Source organism: Silene latifolia, chromosome 1, assembly GCF_048544455.1.
Source record: "Silene latifolia isolate original U9 population chromosome 1, ASM4854445v1, whole genome shotgun sequence".
Classification (NCBI taxonomy): Eukaryota; Viridiplantae; Streptophyta; class Magnoliopsida; order Caryophyllales; family Caryophyllaceae; genus Silene; species Silene latifolia.
This window is the reverse complement of record NC_133526.1, coordinates 159,611,293-159,635,194: the sequence shown is the minus strand read 5'-3', so window position 1 is coordinate 159,635,194 and position 23,902 is coordinate 159,611,293. Positions and strand designations below refer to the sequence as shown.

At 35.5% G+C, this 23,902-nt stretch overlaps 1 non-coding gene across 1 annotated transcript; it reads right to left on the bottom strand.

The window, feature by feature from the left end:
• Window positions 1–21,024: 21,024 nt before the first annotated feature.
• Window positions 21,025–21,131, bottom strand: LOC141619756 (small nucleolar RNA R71). The gene has a single exon (XR_012531799.1). It is a non-coding gene; the product is annotated as a small nucleolar RNA R71 (small nucleolar RNA).
• Window positions 21,132–23,902: the final 2,771 nt, after the last annotated feature.

Sequence of the window (23,902 nt, the reverse complement as noted above, 5' to 3'; positions counted from 1 at the left end):
ATTTTGCTATGCATTTTTGAAGCCAAATTCACATTGATAAATTTGCCCATTTTCTAGCCCTCTTCACATGTTCTTATTCCTTAGCTACATTAAAAATAGCCTACCCTTGTTAAAGCTAGTAGCTATGTCTTTTGGTGATGGGATGCTCAAAATTGGGATGTTCTTTAAAATTTATGTCATTGTGATTTTGTTTGCCGGATGTCATTGTTTTCCGGTTGTGCTATGAAAGAAAGGATGAGAAAAAAAAATGAAAAAGAAAAAATGAAAAAAAAGGGATGAGAAAAAAAAAAAAAAAAAAAGAAAAAATTTGTTTGATGAAGTTGATGTTAATAATAAGTGGTAGAAGAAGAAGAAGTTAAGATTTCTCATATGGTTAATTATATATTTTGGAGAAATTCTTAAGGTTTGTAATGTAAGAAGTCATTTGTCTTCTAATTGGGTTATTTTGGGTTGGAATGAGCATTTTCACATGGTTTTGTTGCTAGCTTAACATTAGCTCCACATATCCATAATCATTTGTCCCCCTTATGTCCCATATCACAATAAAGCCTTCTTCTTACCCTTTGGCTTCACATTTTGCTTGCATTTGATTGTTTTGGCTTATGATTTGATTGATTACCATATTAGATTGCGGGCACACTCTCATGAGTCGAGGATTGTTGAGCGATTAATCACAAAATGACCTTTTACACAAAATTGAGTTATGAGTGGACCGTGAGAGTCCGAAAGTCAAAAGATCATGCAAGAGCCGAAAAGTTTACTTGAAATCTTCTACGCTACGCCGCCATGTAAATCTCATCCATGATTTTGCTTATCCTTATGCCCATGTTGTTTCGGGATTTGAATCGATTGCTTGTTAGCTACTTGTGATTTGCAATGTTGGGATGATCTTACTTGAGGACAAGCAAGGACTTAGCTTGGGGGAGTTTGATAAGTGCATATTTTACACATTTTAACCCCTTATATTAGTTTGATTTTACATATCATTTAGCACTTATCAACGTGTTTTTAAGCTAATATTGTGTTTCTAGTGCAATTGTGTGCTCAAGTGTGTTTTGTAGGAAAATGAGCTAAAGTACTATAAAATGTGCCAACACTAGAAGCAAGGCTAAGTATGAGAGCAAGATTGGACTAAGTGTTGGAAGTGCATGGATTTTGCATGAAGAAAAGTGTTGGATCAAAATGAAAATGCAAGCAAAGTCAATATGCAAGTCAAGCCCAAATTCAAAGTCCAAATTATGGTGGAAAATATTGGATGCTAAGAAGTTTTGGATGCTAATATCACATTTAACCATGTGATTAAAGAGACATTAAGAATTTGCATGAGATTCCTTTTGGCAATTACTCAAGAATTGAAAGAAAATTAAGAGTGTGCTTAGGATGCCATTTTGGGATTCCTCTACAAAGTTTACTCCCTTATTTCCTATAAAAGGGGTGCTAATCTCACACACCCTTTACACCATTGACATATATTTTTATTCCAAAATTCTCTCTAAATATTAGTAGTTTAGTTTAGTTTAGTTTAGCTTGTATTAGTTTGTTACAACATTTCTATTATCAAGTTCAAGATTTATTCTAAGTTATTTCCAAGTTATTTCCATTTGCAATTGTTCTTCTATTTCCATTCAAGGTAATTCTATCTTTATTTTAATTATGTTATTTATCATTTCATTTAGCATTATTTTAGTTTATATTTTCACAATGTTAAAATAATTTACCTTTGTCTAGGGAATCAAGGAAGCCATGCATGATTAAGTAATATGTAAATGTCAAAATAAGGATAAGTTAATATTGTATAATTGTTTCTATCACATGTTTGCACCATAATGTTTAATCTATGTTTAAAGGCCTTATTCATCGATTAAGTTTGTTCATTCGTTCTAAAGTCGAGAGGCACGAAATTGAATTAGACTAAGCATGTGTAGTAGGACGACCTAGTCATGGACGAGAGTTTCTCTAGGACCCGGTCTATGGTTGACACTAATATCGTAAGGTGGGTGTCTTTAAGCCTAAACATTTATCGTAAAATCAACTTCCTAACTTGACATGAGCATTTACATAATTAGCATGCGTGACCCGACCTCCCTAGACATTTTCTTTATTATTGTTTTATCATTACATCAAACCAAACCAATCAATCAACCGTTAATCTACCAAAGTAAAATTCAATTTATAATAATTAATTAATAACTCCCGTCTCCTTTGGGTTCGACCCCTAAGTACTACATTCATTTGTTGTCTAGGGTATAAATATTATCTTTGCATAGGTGTGCGATAGCCTATCAGTTTATATCAAAAGCACGTTCAAAAACTGTCTTTAAATCAATCTTTTAAAACCGTTTCTATAAAACAGCAGAGGTCTGACGTCGAGAAGAAACGTAGCAGTCGCAGCACTTGCTCCGCCTTTTCTAGAGGCTGCCGCTGCCGCTGCTTCTGCTCTTCTACTTCTTCCTCGACCTTCTGCAATTTTCTATTTTCTTTCTATTTTCTTTGTTTTCTATGTCATGCCAATATATAAATCATGTTTTAACAGTCCCTTTTAAATTATAATGCTTAATTTTACCTAAATCCCTTATAACTCAATATTTGCGGGTTTTCGTCATCTTATTCAAACCCGGATTTTAAAGGTTCGATTTTCCCCTATCGAGTCTTTAGTGTTCGTCTTTCGTACATAGTTTTTAATTTGATTTCAGTTCATCAAGTTAATTCCGTTTTCAAGTTTAAAGTTTCGACCTTTACAAATCTGACATTGTATGATTATAATTACGCAAATCGCTAAAATAATTTATTTAAACTTAGTCTTTAATCTGACTTGTGACGATATTAGTATGTAACCTGTTAAATCACTTCCACTTGAGTATAATATCAATAATCGATCTTAAATTTACCAATGAACGATAACAATCCGCAGGAAGAGCTGTGCCTCTTCCAGAGCCAGAGCCCAGCTCTAGAACAGACGCAGGAAGAGCTGTGCCTCTTCTAGAGGACGCAGCAGATGCTGCGCCTATTCTGTGTTGGTTTCTGTCCTTGAACTCTTTCTCGCTTTGACGTAGCTTCTAATTACGGTTTAAATCAACTATTAATCGTATTACCACCCCTAATCTGCCGTATTTTCATACTTTGATTTCTAGTTTTGTTCTTTCTTTTATTTTCTTCTTCGAAATCCCGTTTTTGAGCGTGCTTTTGACATAGATCAAATAATCCTTGTAATTATTGTAATTTTGATTATTGTAATTTTATTTATTGTGTATAATTTATTTACTTGGCTTTCACATGTAATTTAATCTAACACCAACTTCAATCTAATTGTTTGCTAAAACACGTGTTCACCGACATAGTCTAATTTCACATGCTAGGATCAATTTATTGTTCGTTGCATTGCATGCATTACATCAACGACATATCAACTATGAATAATTTCCCTAATCATTAGTAGAGGTGATGTGACTCTTAATTTCTCACATTTAGTGTTGGAGTAGTGTCCTCCACAATAAGTGCGCTTACATAATAAATCTCGTAAAAGGAATATCAAGGATTTATTTATTTATTTGTCAGCTGGTCATCGTTACTCGGTAATGATTGGCTGACTAGAGTTTGACATTACTGTCGTGTGACGACGGTGATCAGCTGATCCCTTTAGGTCACACCTATAGGATGACGCCCAAATAGAATGAATTAATTGTTTGTATGAGATACAAGATAATTAATTCCTTGTATTATTTGGCTTTTAATTAGTCACGTAAATGTATTATTTGATGACGGGTTACGAACTCGGGACAAGGAGTTTTATTATTTAATTATGTGTTATTAAATAATAAATTAATAAATTAAAATTTATTAATTAATTGTTAATTAATTAATTTTATGCGATATGTGTATATATTTTGAGGTGGAATTAATTAGCTATTTATATTTTACAAGAGGTTGTAAAATTAGCTAAATGGGGTAATATTGACACATTGTATGTTGATAAAATAGTCTTATGACCACTTAATAGTTAAATGGTCATTGATAGTTAATTTGTATTATTTAAGTGTTAAATAATTAAATTAATATTTAATTATGTAAGATATTAAATATAAGACTTATAAGCATTTGTGGAGCAAATGTCGAAAACCGAAATGGAGCCATATTTGGTCCACTTGGACCGATTTTATGAGGACATAACAAGTGTCGATTATGTGGCATTTTGCCACTCATATTTGTCTCCCATTTTCCCTATAAATACCCATGTTATTCCACTATTTCAAGGGTTGAAAAATTGAAGGAAAAATTTGGTTTTTGTTGTTTCTTTTGGCCGAATTCTTCATACTACCATAGACCAATTTTTCCTTCTTATTTTTCTTCATCATTTTATATAAAACACATATAAATACCAACTAATAATATTATCAAAGTAATAATATTAATTAGTACATCAAATATACTAATTACAAGTTTACTACTACTATTAACTAGTTATTAATTTTAGTAGTATTTTGGGATAATCTTGGGTGCCACCAAAGGAGATTACCTATATTGGTAATTGGTGTTCTTGGAGGATCATCCATAGTTTCATAGCTCAAGAAATATAAAGGTAGGAGACCTTTGTAGTGCCCATATTTTGCCTTATACCAATGTAAGGAAGTTTTGTCTTAAGATGGTTTTATACCATCTTCTAGTTATTTTTTTTTGCATGCATGTAGATTTAGACCATATTAAATTAATTTGTAATTTTAATATCATAAGATGAGTATTAACATGGTCTAAATAACTAAACAAGTGGTATCAGAGCATTGTTAAATACATGCATGTTGTCTTAAGACGATTTTAGTAATTTATGAGATAAATTGATAAAATTGATATTATGTTATTAAAATTAGTTTTATCACATAATATGGTATTGAATGTTAATAATCTGGTCTTAGGATGATATGGGATGAAAATTTGATTTTTGTTAAATTTTTCCACTTTTTTTATAACTTAAAATGGCATAAAATTGAGTAAAATGCATTAAAATTAATTAAGAGTTAATTAAAATTGATTGCATGTTAACTTTATGAATATTTATGTAGAAATAACCACATGCATGTTCTATTTATGAGATAAAATAGGCACTTTAAATTAATGTGATTAATTTAGGTAGTTTATTGATTTTTATTTGATAAAAATTGGTAAATAATGGTTATTTTGCAAATAAATATTGATTTAATTTTAGGGCTCAAAATTTTTAAATTTTTAGCTCCTGGAAATTGTTCCAAAATGTACAAAATTTTCTTTTGAGTCATTTCAATTTTTATGGTTTGATTTAGAATTAAATCGTAAAAATTGTCGCTTTAGTGATTAAATTGTGAAATCGTTTTTAAATAAATTTTAAAAACAAAATTTTTCACTTGCATGGCATTTTTGGTGTAAGACCAGAATGTTCACGGCTTTAAAATTATTTTTCCATAAATGTTTAAATTAAATCGAATTTTTGTATGATAATTGTGAATTATTATATCATTTTTGTCATAATTGTGTTTTAATTCCCATATAAATTCAAGATAATTGTTGAGAATAATTATTTTGATATTAGACCAGATTAGTATGATGATTAAGTCTTGAAATTGTTTTAAGAATTGTTTATGAATTTTTATTGGTAAAAAGTCCGTCAAAGCAAGCTCAAATGATCGTTGTTGGTAAGTTAGACGATTTGGCATGCCATTTTCCATAATGCATTTTATTATTCATTTAGATGAATGATTTTTAGCATAATAATTATGTAATTTTTCCTAATATGGCCATAGGTAGAAGTTGGAATTTCCCGTAATGTAAGGGAATATCGACTTGTTTTGTAATTAATTGCGATTTCGTATCGCCTAATTTGTAATTAATTAATAGTTTTATTTTAATTTTATTACAAATTGTATAATAGGGTATTGTTATTTAATTTAATTATTAGTAATTAGATGAAGCATCTAAAGACGGAGTTTTCATGAAGACGGTGTTTTCGGAAAGGCGTTCCGAAATCCTACACAAGGAGGCCAATTTATGAAGACTCAAGGGACCAAGGAGTTGGTTTCCGAAGTGTAATAATTTTAGTTAATTAGATTAACTAGGTGGCCATATTAGGACTTGTTTATTTTAATTCTTATATGCATTCATGCCAAATCGTCAGTACATGTTTTATTTTTGTTGCTATCGATTTAATCGTCTAGCATTCACTAATTTTGTTCACTTAAAGGTGATAGACAATTAAATTGATAAGATCTCTCACATTTGTTTAAAATTGAGATTAAGCCTTACCAAATAATAGCACCTATGAATCCCTTCTTCATTAGAGGTAGGTTCGGATCACCGAGGTACACTCTTTTTACGTTGGGTAAGTAGGGTAATAAAGGTTATTATTCGTGAAAATTGGTTGGACTCAACGGGATAAATATGGGTTTTGAATCGGTCCACCGTGCCCATATTTATTTCTGGGGCTAAAAGATAGACTTTAAGAAAATCCGTCAACCAAGAGTTCTAGTAGTAGAATCAGTCAAAATGTTGACTCACCAAATTTATATAAATATGGGTTGAATCAGTCCACCGTGCCCGTGTTTATATAAAATTGGATCTTGGAATCATTTATATAATTCAGTGGGAGATCATTATATAAATGAGAACTTGTTAAATAGTTTCACAAGTTAAATATTTCTAGACGATAAATGTTAATCTTTCCATTATTTCCTTTGTAGTAATCATGATGACTTCTACTAGTGAAACCGTCACCATAGCTAGAGATTCATGGCTACGTTCTTTTATGGACAAATATGTATTAAAAGACGACGGTAGTAATTTTAAAGATTGGGAGGAACAACTTCGATTAGCTGCCGCAGGTGATGGCAAATTACGCTACCTTGTCGATCCCTCTCCCCCTTCGCCTAGTACTAGGGCCACTGCCGATGTAAGAGAGGCTTTTTCAAATTATCAAAAGGAATCCGCTGCAATTAAAAATGTTTTGATTTTCTCAATGGATCCTACTTTACAAAGGCAATGTGTCAAGTTTCGCGATGCACATGAAGTATTCTCGAGGCTTTCTACTATGTTTTCTCAAGCCCCGAGAATAATTAAGTATGACACCGCAGTTCGTTTCTTTGAGGCTAACCTCAAAGATGGTCAACCTGTAAATTCACACGTACTTAAAATGATTGAGTACGTGGAAACTTTATAGGGGTTGGGATGTAAAATCCCCGACGAACTTGTGGTGGACCGAGTGCTCCACTCTCTCTCGCACGTCAAGAGATTTACCCAATTCAGGGTAAATTACAATATGACGAACATGAAAAAGAGTTTACATGAGCTCCATTCTCTGCTTGTGCAAGCAGAGAAGGACATGGGATTGAGTGGGAGCACGGGGAAATATGTGCTTGCAATTAACGTGAAGGGGAAGAAGCAGTTTAAGAGGAACGCATGTAAGAAGCCCGTTCAGGTGGAGGGCAAAGGTAAAGCAATTATGAATTGCTCTACCAAGCCTAAACCTATAAACGGTAATCCTCTTAAAGACACTTGTAATTATTGTAATAACAAGGGACATTGGAGACGTAATTGTACAAAGTACCTGGATGACATAAAAGCTGGCATTTTGAAGCCGACATGTAATTTCTTAACCGAATCTTTTATGATAGACATAAATTATGCTTCAAATACAACTTGGGTATTAGTTACTGGTTGTGGTTCTTACTTGTGTAATCATTTGCAGGGCCTAAAAAGCATAAGAAAACTAAACAAGGGTGATGTCGATCTCCGAATGGAAAACGGGTCTAAAGTAGCTGCCGTCTCAGTAGGAACTTATGTACTTAGTTTAGCTTCAGGAATCCAGTTGCATCTTAATAATTGTTATTTTGTACCAACGCTATCTAGAAATATAATATCCTTATCCGTGTTAGACACTGAAGGGTTTTCTTTTGTAATTAAAGACAAGTGTTGTACTGTTTCCCTTAATGGGATTGTATATAGCCAAACTATTTCGATCAATGGAATTTATATTCTAGATACCTGCAACGATGTTTATCATTTAGATAATAAAAGACTCAAAACAGGTGATCCCGATCAATCTTATTTATGGCACTGTCGATTAGGACACATCAACGAGAAGCGCATTAAAAGACTAGTGTCGACTGGTGTAATTAAACCTTTTGATTTCGAATCATTTGGTACATGCGAATCTTGTCTACTTGGCAAGATGACTCGTTCACCTTTTCAAGGAAAATGATCTCGAGCTAGTGAGTTATTGTGTTTAATACATACCGATGTATGTGGCCCAATGACAGTCACTGCTAGAGGTAATTATGACTATTTCATTATTTTTACCGATGACATGAGTAGATATGGGTATATCTACTTAATGAGGTATAAAAGTGAAGCTTTTGATAAGTTCAAAGAGTTTCAGAATGAAGTAGAAAACCAATTAAATAAGAAGATTAAAGCATTACGATCAGATCGTGGTGGAGAATATTTAAGCAATGACTTTAAAGATCGCCTTAAAAACTGCGGTATTGTATCTCAGTTAACTCCTCCTAGCACACCACAATTAAATGGTGTGGCTGAAAGGAGGAATCGAACTTTATTAGATATGGTTCGATCGATGATGAGTCAAACAGAGTTACCTAAGTCATTCTGGGGATTTGCCATTTTATCTGCTGTACAATCACTTAATAAAAGTCCCACTAAAGCAACTGACTAAACTCTATATGAGATATGGAAAGGGAAAGTCCCAAATATGCGATACATGAAAGTGTGGGGTTGTGATGCTTATGTCAAGAGCAAGTCTGACGATGAAAAATGTATTTTTGTAGGCTATCCTAAGGAAACTTGTGGATATTACTTCTACAATAGTAACGAGAATAAAGTGTTTGTTGCTCGTGAAGATGTCTTTCTAGAAAAGGAGTTTATTTTTAGAAGATAGAGTGGGAGAAAATTTGAACTTGATGAAGTTCAAGAGCCTCAAACTGAAATGATAGTACAGGAAGATGTTCCTTCTACGTCTGAATCGGTTCCATCTGAACCTAGAAGGTCAGGAAGGGTGAGTCACCAGCCTAATAGATACCTTGGTGTTATCGAAGAAGATGGTGACTATGAGGTTTTGCTTTTAGAAAGTGATGAACCTAAAACCTACAAAGCAGCTATTACTAGTTCTGACTCAAAACTATGGCTCGAGGCCATGCAATCTGAAATGGATTCCATGTACGATAATCAGGTGTGGGACCTGGTTGACTTACCTAAAGATGTTCAACCTCTTCAGTGTAAGTGGATATTTAAGATTAAAATCGGCATGGATGGACATAAAGATGTCTACAAAGCTAGATTGGTGGCAAAAGGTTTCACCCAAATTCGTGGTTTACACTATGATGAGACTTTTGCACCAGTTGCTAGGCTTAGATCTGTTCGGATAATGTTAGCGATTGCTGCATTTCATGATTATGAGATATGGCAAATGGATGTCAAAACCGCCTTCCTGAACGCGTTTTCTGGAATAGGAAGTGTTTATGACTCAACCTGAAGGTTTTGTGGATTCTAAAAATCCTAACAAAGTATGCAAACTTAAGAGATCCATTTTTGGTCTTAAGCAAGCGTCTAGGAGTTGGAATCATCGGTTTGACAATGTTATTAAACAGAATGGTTTTTCTCGAAGTGTTGAGGAACCATGTTTATACATGAAGTTTAGTGAGAGTAAAGTTGTTTTCTTACTTCTTTATGTGGACGACATATTACGCATTGGGAATGATGTTGATATGCTTGCTTCTGTTAAGAAGTGGTTGGGAAATCACTTCCAAATGAAAGATTTGGGAGAAGCTCAACGCATCTTGGGTATCCAGATCTATAGGGATAGATCCAAAAGGATATTAGCATTGAGTCAAGAAGCCTATATCGATAAGATTCTTGACCGATTCAATATGAAAAACTTCAAGAGAGGTTTTCTACCTATGGGCAATGGGATCACTTTGAGTAAGTCACAGTGTCCTACTGAGCCTAAGGATATTGAACGCATGAAATCGATTCCCTATGCTTCCGCTGTTAGATCGATCATGTATGCTATGATGTGTTCTCGTCCTGACGTCTCGTATGCTTTGAGTATGACGGGTCGTTTTCAAAAAACTCCAGGTGAGAGTCACTGGATAGCCGTCAAGAATATTCTAAAGTACTTGAGAAGGACTAAAGATTCATTCTTAGTGTTCGGAGAAGAATCTGAATTCCGTATAAGAGGTTATACGGATGCCAGTTTCCAAACCAATAGGGATGATTTGAAATCCCAGGCTGGTTTTGTCTTTTTGTTGAATGGAGGGGCGGTTTGCTGGAGACGTTTCAAGGAGTCTGTGACTGCTGATTCTACAATGGAAGCTGAGTACACTCCAGCCTCTCAAACTGCAAAGGAAGCTATTTGGATTAGGCAATTTTTCGAGGGACTGAAGGTAGTTCCTACCGCCGAGGATCCTATCACTTTGTATTGTGATAACAGTGGGGCAATTTTTCAAGCAAAAGAGCCCAAGTCTAGTAACAAGTCTAGACACATACTTAGGAAATTTCATGTAATTAGAGATTTAATCGAAAGGAAAGAAATTACAGTTTGTAAGGTTGGGACAGCTGACAACATCGCTGATCCTTTAACCAAGCCTTTGTCTCAAGCTAAACATGATAGTCATGTAGTTTCGATGGGATTGAGACGAATGCCAAAACTGTTGTAAATTATATGATATGTAATAATTAAGATATTGTATTTGTTATTTCATATATGATAATTGCATTTATCGTTGGATTCAGTTTTATATCTAAATTTTTATATACTTTGTTTTATCCAAATAGATTGTAGTGACAAAGTCGAACTCTATTAAAGTAAACTGGATTAACATTGTATTTTGTCCCTAGTTACTTAATGAGGTGACGTCTCGGATTGACTAGATTGTAAGGCGATAAATGACAGGTTCGACTGTGATATGGTCATAGTGATGACTGGTCGATTACATAGGCATATTATGAGACAATTTGTCGGACAGTGACCGTTTATAGAGTCCTTTTGTTGCTAGGTCGTGGCAAGGATTTCTATTTATTCCTTTGAGTCAATTCTTTAGACGGGTGACTATTTGTCTGAGTTGGTGCGGTTTTCCGGTGGCTTTGGTTTTTGTCCTAGGTCGCACCGTAAAAGGAGGCCGATGAGCATTTACTGGGTCATTGTGATCTGTATCGAATGAAGAAAATAGGTCAACGGGATTATACTTTTAAGTCATATCTTATCTCAAAGCCACTCGAGGAGAGATGACTGTGAATGCGTGGCCACGCTCGGATGCGATCTATAGTAGATTATCCGGTCAGACAGTCATTCTCCTGATCGAGGAAACAACTTTATGATATGATCACGTGCAAGAACGACCTGAAAGACATCTTGCATTGAGTGGGAGATAATATTGGACAAGAGAATTGGTAACGCACACTTGTGTCGGACAAGTGGGAGATTGTTGGAGTAGTGTCCTCCATAATAAGTGCGTTTACATAATAAATCTCGTAAAAGGAATATCAGGGATTTATTTATTTATTTGTCAGTTGGTCATCGTTAATCGGTAATGATTGGCTGACTAGAGTTTGACATTACTGTCGTATGACGACGGTGATTAGCTAATCCCTTTAGGTCACACCTATAGGATGACGCCGAAATAGAATGAATTAATTGTTTGTATGAGATACGAGGTAATTATTTCCTTGTATTATTTGACTTTTAATTAGTCACGTAAATGTATTATTTGATGACGGGTTACGAACTCGGGACAAGGAGTTTTATTATTTAATTATGTGATATTAAATAATAAATTAATAAATTAAAATTTATTAATTAATTGTAATTAATTAATTTTATGCCATATGTGTATATGTTTTGAGGTGGAATTAATTAGCTATTTATATTTTACAAGAGGTTGTAAAATTAGATAAATGGGGTAATATTGACACACTAGTTTTATGCCCGTACAAAAAATGTACGGGTCTGTTTATAAAAACCTTGATATTCGTAAATATTTTTGATTAAATAATGCAAATATAATTCAACATAAAATTAAATAAAAAATATATAAATTATAATTTGGTGAAAATGATTTTGACTCCAATTTTTCTTACTGAAAATAAATTATTATTTTTTTCAAAGATTATTACAAACTGAAATTAATTTTAATGTTATTTACTGAAAATGATCAAACTATATGAAATGAATTTTAACCTTGAAGATATATCAAATCAATAAGTTTCCTTTATACGGGTATATTCGTCTTAACATTAAAACATGTTAAATGTCATCCCAATTGTGCATATAAGACCCATATATTTATTTTCTCTATACATTCTGTTTTTGTTGCGGAGTATATTCTAATTACTTATTTGTCTTAAATTTAAAGCGGATATATCAATCTTACATGAAAACTTGTGATATGTATTAGGCTGATTTATTCGGCTAGATAGATAAACCATATGATTAGCCCACAGAGTCACAGAGTCACACCCAACTCCAAAACTATACACAATGTTTTCTTTGAAAGAAAGATATGAGAGAGATTTGTAGTAAGCCATGTTATATAACAAATTAATGCCCCATTAAATAAACCTAAATAGTGCTCAACCTACTCCATCATCATTTTATTTCGGCCGTAAGATGGCCTCATGAAAATAATAACAGAGAGCCAAACTTTCAATCGAAAATATCCAAAAATCTATCTTATTTAAAAGGATTTTTCTATCCTATGCCCACTAGGCATAGGATAAGAAAACAAAAAAGGGAAAGAATTAATGATGTTTTTATGGAAAATTGCAATATCTTATCACTTTACAAGAAAAACATCATTAATTCTTTCCTTTTTAGGTTTTTTATCCTATGCCTAGTGAGCATAGGATAGAAAAACCGTATTTAAAAATAGAGAGATGAAATAAAAAATTAGAGATTAGCAAAAAGGCCCGATTATAGCAAATTTTGGTGCAAAAGTGAATCAATCGCTCCAATTACTAAGAATAATTTCTCATGCCCTTATCATCCATTCTTATTCCCGATTTATTTTAGTTTGATTCTCAAGTATGCAGGTTATTTATAAATTTCATATTTCTAATGTAAAAAATCCAACCTTTGATTTTTAGTCTAAATTTTCCAGTATTTTTAATTTAGATGTTTTTTCTTCATTTCGGATAGATTTTTCTATATTAAATGTACATTTCCTCCATTTTTTTCAGTTTTCTTAATAAAGTCATGAATCATTTATTCCTATAAAGATAGTATCAAATAATCAAAATAAGCAAAAAAATCTCAGTATATGGAAATTTTAAGTTTCTAATTTTTTTTAAACGTTCAATTTTACTCATGTTAGTTTACTGTCAATTATTTAGATTTGTATGTATAATTGTATAGTTTTGTATGTATGAATGTATAATGTATAGTTTTGTGTAGTTTACTAAAATAAAAATTAAGGAGTCAAAATTATAAGGTGGTAATTAAAAATGAAATGAATGAACATGGGTTCCTAGCAAGAAATTAAACATGCTTTTCCCCCTCCCTAAAAATGAGGAGCCAATAAAAACTCTTTAAAAGTTTTAGCTTTTATAGAAAAGGGATTGTATGTTGATAAATAGTCTTATGACCAATTAATAGTTAAATGGTCATTGGCAGTTAATTTGTATTATTTAAGTGTTAAATAATTAAATTCATATTTAATTATGTCAGATAATTAAATATAAGACTTATAAGCATTTGTGGGGCAAATGTCGAAAACCGAAATGGAGCCATATTTGGTATACTTGGACCGGTTTTATGAGGACATAACAAGTGTCCATTATATGGCATTTTTCCACTCATATTTGTCTCCCATATTTCCTATAAATACCCATGTTATTCCACTATCTCAAGGGTTGAAAAATTGAAGGAAAAATTTGGTCTTTGTTGTTTCATATGGCCGAATTCTTCATACTACCATAGACCAATTTTTCCTTCTTATTTTTCTTCATCATTTTATATAAAACACATATAAATACCAACTAATAATATTATCAAAGTAATAGTATTAATTAGTACATCAAATATACTAATTACAAGTTTACTACTACTATTAACTAGTTATTAATTTTAGTAGTATTTTGGGTTAATCTTGGGTGCCACCAAAGGAGATTACTTATATTGGTAATTGGTGTTCTTGGAGGATCATCCATAGTTTCATAGCTCAAGAACTACAAAGGTAGGAGACCTTTGTAGTACCCATATTTTGCCTTATACCAATGTAAGGAACTTTTGTCTTAAGATGGTTTTATACCATCTTCTAGTTATTTTTTTTTTTTGCATGCATGTAGATTTAGACTATACTAAATTAATTTGTAATTTTAATATCATAAGATGAGTATTAACATGGTCTAAATAACTAAACATTTAGTCCCCTAATTGAGCCTATTTTGCATACTATTATAACATTCCATAGCCATTTTATCCGTCAAATGCTTTCTATTTTGCTTTCCTAGTGCATTTCTTATGTTTTGTAGGAAGGAAGATATTTAGGCGGAATTACCGCCTCCCGTGCATATTTGGAAGCTTATTGATGATATAGGATGGACTAGTATGAAAGAGGAGGCAAGAACGAAAACCAACAACACAAGAATAAGGAGTATGCAAAAGGAGGCAAAGCAAGGACCACTCTGAGGAACAATCCGAGCGGCTTAGCAGAAGACGCTCGTCTCCCCCTCTCATGATCCGAGCGTCCCGAGTAGAAGACGCTCGTCTCCTCACCTCACAATCCGAGCGTCTCCCTCCTTGATCCGAGCGGATCGTGACAGCACTAGCGTGATATGCTCATCTCCTCGCAAGACTTGCATTTCTCCACTTTTAAACTAAGCATTGTTATTTACTAAATTATCCTTACTTAACCTAGTAAAGCACCATTATATATACTCCATTTGTAATAATCAAGAGGATAAGCCCTCTTAGAGGAGAAAAACCTTCCTTAGATTAGTTTAGGAGTAGATTAGAGTAGATTAATCTCAATCATTCCACAAAATTACACATTAATCTTTCCTTAATCATTGTTCAGTTTATTATTATTGGGTAATTGAAGATTATTGGGTTATTATTGGATAATTGACAACTCTCCATCAATAAAGTTCTCTTCTTTTATTCTTTGCTTTATTATTTGAAATCATCTTCATAGGTATAATTCCCTTTTACTCTTGTTTAATTATTGTTAATCACTTTCATTTATTCATCATGTTTTGCTTTGTTAATATGATTGACAACATTATTAGCATGTTGAACTTGATAATAAGTGAATAGTCTTTTAGTTAGGATTAATGGGCAATTAGGGAAAACAAACATGGGGAATGATTCATGCTTAAGCTAATATGTTTTCACGATTAAATTGCTTGCTTGTTGTGATTTTAACTTTTGCGCATGTTATGTTTGATGAAATGTGAGCCTATGAATCCTTGCATTTTTTACCCATCACTTATCTTTTCAATGAAGTTTGTAAGACATAAACCAACTTGAGCCTCATTAGACCATGCATAAAGTTGAATAGAAGGAGACTAAGTCGACTTGTAGGTGTTGTACAATCTAATCGATTCGGCTCCGAGACCTAAATCTTCTTAGGGATTGTAAGATATAGACTAACTCGAGCCCACCACAACAATAATTGCTTGCTTATAACTTGAGAATATGTTTGTATGATCAACTCCCATGAATCCCCTATGAACCCGTGATATCCTAGCACTTTTAGCCAATTGTTTACATCTCTTAATTGATTGCTTGTTTTACTTTATTGCTTCTATTAGTTTAAACTCACCAACTCCAACCCAAATCAATTGTGACACTAGCATAAATTGAGATAGATAGACGTAGAACCCAAAGCACACCGTCTCATGGATCGACCTCGACTTAACCACTAACTAGTTGTTTGTTGAGAATATAAATGTGTTTGATTGGGAGACACGACGACACCTTCCATTACGAGGCCGCTATCGAGGCGGGCGGGATTAGGTATTCGAATTAAAGAGCTTCCTAATACGTACCCTCACCCCTTACTCCAGTTATCTATAGACATCCGTGTCCATTGACATCTTTGAGAGTCATTCTAGACATAGAATGCTAAGGGTAACGAGTTCTTAGTGTTCATGTCATTGCTTTGTGTCTTGACATGACACGACGTATTCGAACGGTTCCAATTTTCCATAAAAATTTGTGGCGACTCCACAAATGCAGGCTTATTCAACCTTTCACCGGTTTCAATGCCTCACCAATCAGTAACGGCCCATGATGTGCTTTGGCAAACTAAGGTCTCGTGGGAGAAGTGTCGCCGCCTCGAGACCAACGCACGGGTGCGCGCGGCGCAGTTGGCCCATGTCCACAACGCTACTAATGCTGAGACATGTGCATGAAGAAAGGAAGTGGATGAGATAGAGAAGTTCTTATCGGGGACAGAGAGCAAAACACGGAAGGCTTACAACTTAGGTAACCTCTCTAAGGTTATCGAGGTAAAGAAACCTAAACATAAAATCCTCCCCTATCCTCTCAAGTATGAATTTCTAGTTGATAAAGAGATGAGTCCTTTCATAGTCAATGATAACCTTTCTGAAAGTCATTTGTCTGCCTTGTTGGTTGTTTTGAAATGACATAAAAACACTATCAGGTATAGAATTGACGATTTACATGGTATTATTCATGACTTTTGTATGCACTGTACCCATTTAGAAGAGGGACATAAGCCTAGTGTGCAGGATAAGTGTCATTTGAACCCTTCTATGCAGTATGTTTTTAGGTAGAAGGTGCAGAAATTGTTAGATGCAGGAATCATATACTCTATTTTTGACTCAAAATGGGCTAGTCTAGTTCAGGTAGTCCCTAAGAAGGGAGGGACTATAGTTGTCACTAATGAAAAGAATGAATTAAATTTTACTCGACTAGTGGCAGGGTGGAGTATGTGTATTGACAACATGAAGCTTAATTTAGCTGCTAAGAAAAACCACTTTCCCCTACCCTATATAAACCAGATGTTATAGCGTGTAGCATGTCAAAAATACGTTAGTTATCTAGATGGCTATTCGGGATTCTTTCAGGTCCCTATTTATCCTAACGATCAGGAAAAGACTACCTTCACATGTCCTTCCTGTAACACCCTCATACACAAGGTGCCTTACCAGGACCACCCTAGCACATGGAGATGCTACCATCTCGGTTACCCGAGGTATAGTATGTAACAATACGGTTTTCTGTGCTATTGGGTACTCTATCGAGTAGGGCTTACTCTGTCGAGTAAGTAAGTTTGGTTTCGAAACATTCGTCTTCCTGATGGGTACTCGATCGAGTACGTGTGACACTCGATCGAGTAAGGGGCACTCGTTCGAGTAAGTCACTTGCTCGATCGAGTAAGTCGGTCTTACGGGTTACTTGGTCGGGTTTTGTTAGTAATGCGAGAATGATATAAAAACATAAGTCGTCAGTTTATTTTCACTTTTACCTTGATCTAAATTCATAAGAGATAAAAACAAGTTACGTTACTTCTTATTCTTCTTCGCATTGCTATCAAATCCCAAGGCTTGAGTCGTCGGAAATCAGTGTTCTTTACGGCGTTGAGTCCGTAGCGTTGTCGGTAAGATCCTAGTATAATTTTTATATAGTTTCGTCAATTTTGGTTAAACCCTAATTGGGTAGATTTGGGGGTTTTGGGTGTTTGATTGGCTTAGTAGTAATTGCATGATTGTATATGTGATTATAGGAGGAGATTTCGTAGAAGAGAATTTTGATTAGCTACTTGTGACGGTGTTGTGATTTCTTATTCCAGGTAGGATTTCCTACTCAGTTATTGGTTACATATGTGTTGGTTAATTGATTGTTGGTGGTTGTTGATTAATAACATTTGTCTATATCGTATTGGAATTGGTGATTGTGATTCTGTAGTTGGTTGTGGTTGTATGTCTGTGGTTCGCGAGGTGCGTCCTCGGCTGAGTGGAGTCACTTGCGGGAGTGGCTTCTCGCCCTTGATTCGCCCTCTGCGGAACCCGCCACAGAGGGGATGTGCACATTAAGGAACATGGGTTATCGCTCGGATGAGATGAGCAGGGCTTAAGTGGGAACGGCTGCGGTCCCCCACTGGCGGTGAGGATTACTGGTTTTGGTCATAATCTGGCAGGACTAGACCTTCAGGCTAGTCATGTGATTGGTGATGTGACGGAGTTGGGTGATTGTGTATAGTGTTGATATTGTTTTATCTTATATTGTGTAATCAGTAACTGACCCTGTTTAAATATTTTGAAAACTGTGGTGATCCATTCCAGGGTGGTGAACAGTTATTGAGCAGGTATGATTTGGATGTGCAAGGGATAGCTGGGCATGTGTCACCATGAGTCTATTAGAAGTCTTCCGTTGTTATGTCGAACATTGTATTTACATTAGTTAGTTTTGGTTTTGGAACGGCTGTATCCTACTTTACAGTTTTTGGGTTTTGATGTATTCACTTAAACTATTTTATTAAAGTACGTTCTTTTATTGTCTATTTGATATACATTGCCTCGGGTAACCGAGATGGTAGCATTCGCATGCCTTAAGTGGTCCTGGTAAGGCACTTGGAGTATGGGGGTGTTACAAAGTGGTATAAGAGCGACGATTTTGGAACCTGTAACTAATGAGCTCAATGAACATAGAGAGTCAAATTAAAATGAACCCGGGTAGGAGTTTTTTGGAGCTAATGCAAAGACTTGGGAGACGTCCTAAAGTCGCGAACTCGCCCTACAACTTTAAACCGGTCTGATATGTTCATTTTATATATACTTTTATCCCTCATTTTAGCTCGGTTTTTATTTTTCATCATACTTTAATTTGTATATTTGTGAGCTAATCTTGTGTTCTAGGTGTATTGTCATGTTTGTTACGCTTTTGTAGGAATCTAAGCATTTAGAGAATTTTTCCTATCATTTTATACACCAAGTTCACTAAGCTAATCAAGACCAAGTGTTGGACTAAGCATAGAGCATTGGATTGGGTTTTGCATGGAAAAATTGATGGATTCATATGTGTAATGAAAATGTTGCCAACAATCAAAGTCAAAGCCCAATGTTTAAATCCAAGTCAAGGTGGAAAGCATAAGATTCCAACATGCTTAGGATGCTTTTTGGGAGCTCTAAAGATGATAGATGGAGCATTTACCCGAGTGCATTAAGGGTCATTAATCATGCTCTTAGGATTCCTCAAGCAATTAACTAAGGAATTAAGAGAAAATACTCGGAAACACACGACCCCGATCGAGGCCGCCTAACCCCGATCGGGGCCGCATGCATCTTGATTGTTTACGTTTCTTTCTCCTCTCCTATAAATAGGAGAGGTATTCCAAGGTTTTAGGCATCCAATTTTACGTCCCATTTCCACTTTACAATAGCCTTAAGCTTTATATTTCTCTCATTAGTTTTCTCATTTTAGTTTACAAGTTGTTAAGCTTTCCTAAGTTCAATCCTTCAATATTTTGTTCTACAAGTTATTGTTCAAGCATTTCTTATTCAAGCATTTGGTTATTATTTGTTCTTCCATACAAGTTCATCTCTTTAAGGTATTTCTATTTATAATTTGCATTTCTATTTAGTTTATAATTGAACACTCCTTTTAGATTACTTTAGTTCTATTTCTTTTACATGTTAAAACATTTAGTTCATATAAATCACTCAACCTTATTTATCATTTCTCTTTATATAGTTTACAATTTACATATTAATATGAGTAGCTAAATTTCCTAGTCTAAGGGCTAGAGGAGCCATGCATAAATCGAATATATAACATGATAACATAGATTAATAATAATATTGTTCATATTGCTTCTATCACATGCTTTTGCCATAACGTTTAAATCTTTCTTTAAGGCCTTATTCAATTGATTAAGTTTGTTCATTCGTTCTATAAGTCGAGAGGCACGGAACTGAATTAGACTAAGCATGTATAGTAGGATGACCTAGTCATGGACGAGAGTTTCTCTAGGACCCGTCTATGGTTGACACTAATATCGTAAGGTGGGTGTCTCTAAGCCTACGCAATTGACAATGTTATTAGTACCGAATTTATCATGATCGTATATTAACCCTTGCATGTGTGACCCGAACCCCTTAGACTCTCTTTTATCATATAATTTACATTACAATTTTCATCAATCATCAAACAAACCAAACAAAAAACGTAAATCGACCTTGATAAGAATCTCTCCATAGTAATTCATAACGTAATTCCCGTTTCCTTGTGGTTCGACCCCTATTACTACATTTATTTGTGTTTAGGGAATTTATCTTTCCATAGGTACGCGATAAACCTATCAAATTTTGGCGCCGTTTCCGGGGAAACGGTTTTATTGCTTTTTGAATTGTCGATTTTTATCTTGTTTTCCTTTGTCTTGGGGAACACTTGTTCCTTGAGACCGTTACTTATCACTTCTCTAGAAATTGTTGTCTTATGCCCAGGTCCTCTCGTAGTGGAGAATTGCTTTCACCGGATTCCGATCCCGAGAAAACATTTAGGAGAAGACGACATTTATGGAAGGAAGTGAAAGAAGCCTCTTCTCCCATACAAGTTGAAAGTGCTAGAAAGTCTTACTTAGACGATCGAGAGGCCCTTGAAGAGGAGGAGGTTTCAAGTTCATCAACTCCACCACCACCACCATCTACTACCAAAAAGAGGGTGAAACTTTCCGATCACTCATAGCCCACCGCGGCCATGCTTCTGGCCGGAATCACAACCACTCAAATCACCGCGCCGAAATTCGAGATCAAGCCGGCTTTCATTAGCCTAGTGGAGAGAAAGCAATTTGGGGGAAGTCCTTTGGAGGATCCCAATTTGCATGTGCAAAATTTTTGTGACTATTGCTCCATGATCCGTCAAACGGGTGTTACTCAAGCCCAAATAAGGGAGATACTTTTCCCTTTTCTTTGAAGGACAAGGCCAATATTTGGATCAATAGCCTTGACCGCACCGCCATGGGAATCACCAATTGGGAGACTTTGGCTCTTGCTTTTTATCAAAAGTTTTTTCCACCGGAGAAAACTCAAATTTTGAGGAGCCAAATTACCGGATTCCGTCAACAAGCTCTTGAGAGCTTATATGAGGCTTGGGAGAGGTACAAAGAGCTTCAAAGATAATTCCCACATCATGGGCTAGATGATTGGTTTCTAGCAATAACATTCTATAATGGATGTTGTGCCGCGTCCCGAAGGATTCTTGATTCCGCCAACAATGGGCGGTTTGGTCAAATTGACACCGACCTTGCTCATGCCATGATCGAATCTATGGCGATCCATGATGCCTAATATGTCAATTCCCGAGTTGTGCCATCTAAAGGTAAAGAAGAATCCTCTAACAACTCCGTTTTGCTAGCTCAAATTGCCTTGCTCCAACAACAATTAGCGGAAAGAGATGCTAAAGATTCCCTTCAACAACTCAATGTAGTGTCTTCAACAAGTCAAATCATCATTTGTGACGGTTGTGGAGGAGCGGGTCATTATGCCGCTCATTGCCAAGCTTCTATCGAAGAGGTAAATGCTTTTCAAGCTCTAAGGCAAAGTTCATATCCACCGGGTACATTTTTCAACACTTATAACCCGAATTCAAAATTCCATCCGAACTTGTCTTACACTAGCAACAATGTGCTTAAACCACAACCCCCACCACAACAAAATGCCTATGTTCCTCAAAAACAAAAGTATATCCCTCCACCGGGTTATCAAAATCAACAAAGGCCCCCACAAAACAATTACCAATAAAATCCAGCACAAAATGTCCAACAAAACAACCAAGGAGTTGGTAAGCTCGAGGGCATGATAATCCAAATGCAAAGGGAATTATTGGCTCAAATCCAAAAAAATGATCAAGCTCATAGTGTCGCGGTCAAGATGTTGGAACAACAAGTGGCTCAATTAGCCGCTTCTAGTTCTCAAAGAAAGAACGGTCAACTTCCTCCCCAAGGTGAGCAACCGCACGAGACCATCAATTCTATCTCCTTGAGAAGTGGTTCAAGCTATGATGGGCCATCCATGACTTTGGATAATGAGGTGGTTGTTAAAAAGGCCAAGCTTGGGGGAAATGATAAAAAGAAGGCTAGTGAAGGGCCTCTTGTTAAGGATCGTGTGCCATTTCCTCACCGGTTGTTGATGCTAAAAAGAAGGAGCAAGCTTCATGCCAAAGATGTTGGGTCTCCTATGCCCAAAGAGAGTGATGATGTAGTTGTTGAAGAAGTCTCTCCTAATGCTAAGGACAGTGATGCCATTCCAACAAAGGTGAGTGTTCCCAATGAGGATGAGAATGATAAAGAAGTGGAGGATGCTCCTCCAACGGAAGTTGTTCAAGTACCATTTCCCCATCGTCTAGCAAAGCACAAGGAAGAAGGTAAGTTCGGTAAGTTCATGGAAATGTGTAAAAATTTACAAGTCACCGTCCCATTTTTAGAATTACTTACCCAATTCCCTTCTTATTCAAAGTTTATGAAGGAAATCCTCTCAAAGAAGCGATCCTTCAATGAGGTTGAAACCATTGTTTTCACCGAAGAGTGTAGTGCACTCTTACAAAATAAGTCTCCCCCGAAACTTAAGGACCCCGGTAGCTGTTCTATTCCTTGCACTATAGGCACATATACCATTGATAAGGCCCTTTGTGACCTAGGTGCTAGTGTGAGTGTCATGCCCTACTCCCTTTGTGAAAAACTTAACATGGGTGCTTTAAAATGCACAAGTATCACATTGCAAATGGCGGACCGTTCTTTAAAGCGACCCTTAGGTGTCTTAGAAGATGTTCTCGTCAATGTTGGTAAGTTTTTCATACCCGTTTACTTCCTCATCCTTGATATGGCCGAGGACTCACAAACCCCAATTATATTGGGTAGGCCATTTCTACGCACCGCGGGTGCGTTAATTGATGTGAAAAATGGGAGGTTGACGTTGGAAGAGGGTGATGACCGGGTCTCCTTTAGCAAAAACAACACCATTAGAAGCCCAATGTTACAAGAGTCTTGTTATTTATTTAGCACTGTAGACTCTTCTCTTGCCTCTACTACACTTGGCTCCTTACTAATGGATCCGTTGGAGGACGATATGGGTGTTGTTTGCTTTGTAGGTGACGATGCTAAGGGCACTATTGCTAAGAATGCCAAAAAGAAGTAAATTTGGCACGCAGCCCCATGCAAGATCCCCGTTCGGGGACGTGGTTTTCGAGAAACGAGAAGGAATTAAAATCAAATGCGGAAAAGAGTCAAAACCCGAAGAGGAGGTCAACCCCGATCGGGGTTGCCAGCCCCGATCGGGGTCGTGGTTTCGTGAATTTTTGGCCTTTCTTTCTTATGCGGGTGACGAGTAAATCATTCTATCATTCTTATAGAAACCCGATGGTACCTCCCTTCTCTTTCTCTACCATTTTTCTTCACTATTTTTCACCTTAGTCATAAGGAAACATCTACATCCCCCGAATTCATGCTAGCTTGGGGGAGATTAGCAAATCGAGTAAATTTTTAATTGCTTTGCATTTTAGTTTAGATCTTTCATCCCATTAAACATAACCTCTAGTCCTTCTTGTTTTGTGCTTTGAGCCATTTTTATGGTTTGATTGGGTATTATGAATTGTTGGCACATTGAGGACAATGTGATGTTTAGCTTGGGGGGAGATATTGCATTTGCATATAGTGTAGTTTGCATGTAGTGTAGAAAATTCGAAAATTTTTGAGAGAAATTTTTGCTTTGTGCTTGCTTGTAGCCTACTTTCCTCTTTGCTTATCCTAATAATGGCTTATTGCTAATGATTTATTCTTTAATGATAGGATATTAGCTACATGGGGATGTCTTGACATAATAGGTGGGAGATGGAGAATGATCCGAATAGGCTTGATCTTGACTTGTGGCAAGCTACAAAATGGTAAGGTAGAGCCTCTTTTTTACCGATGCA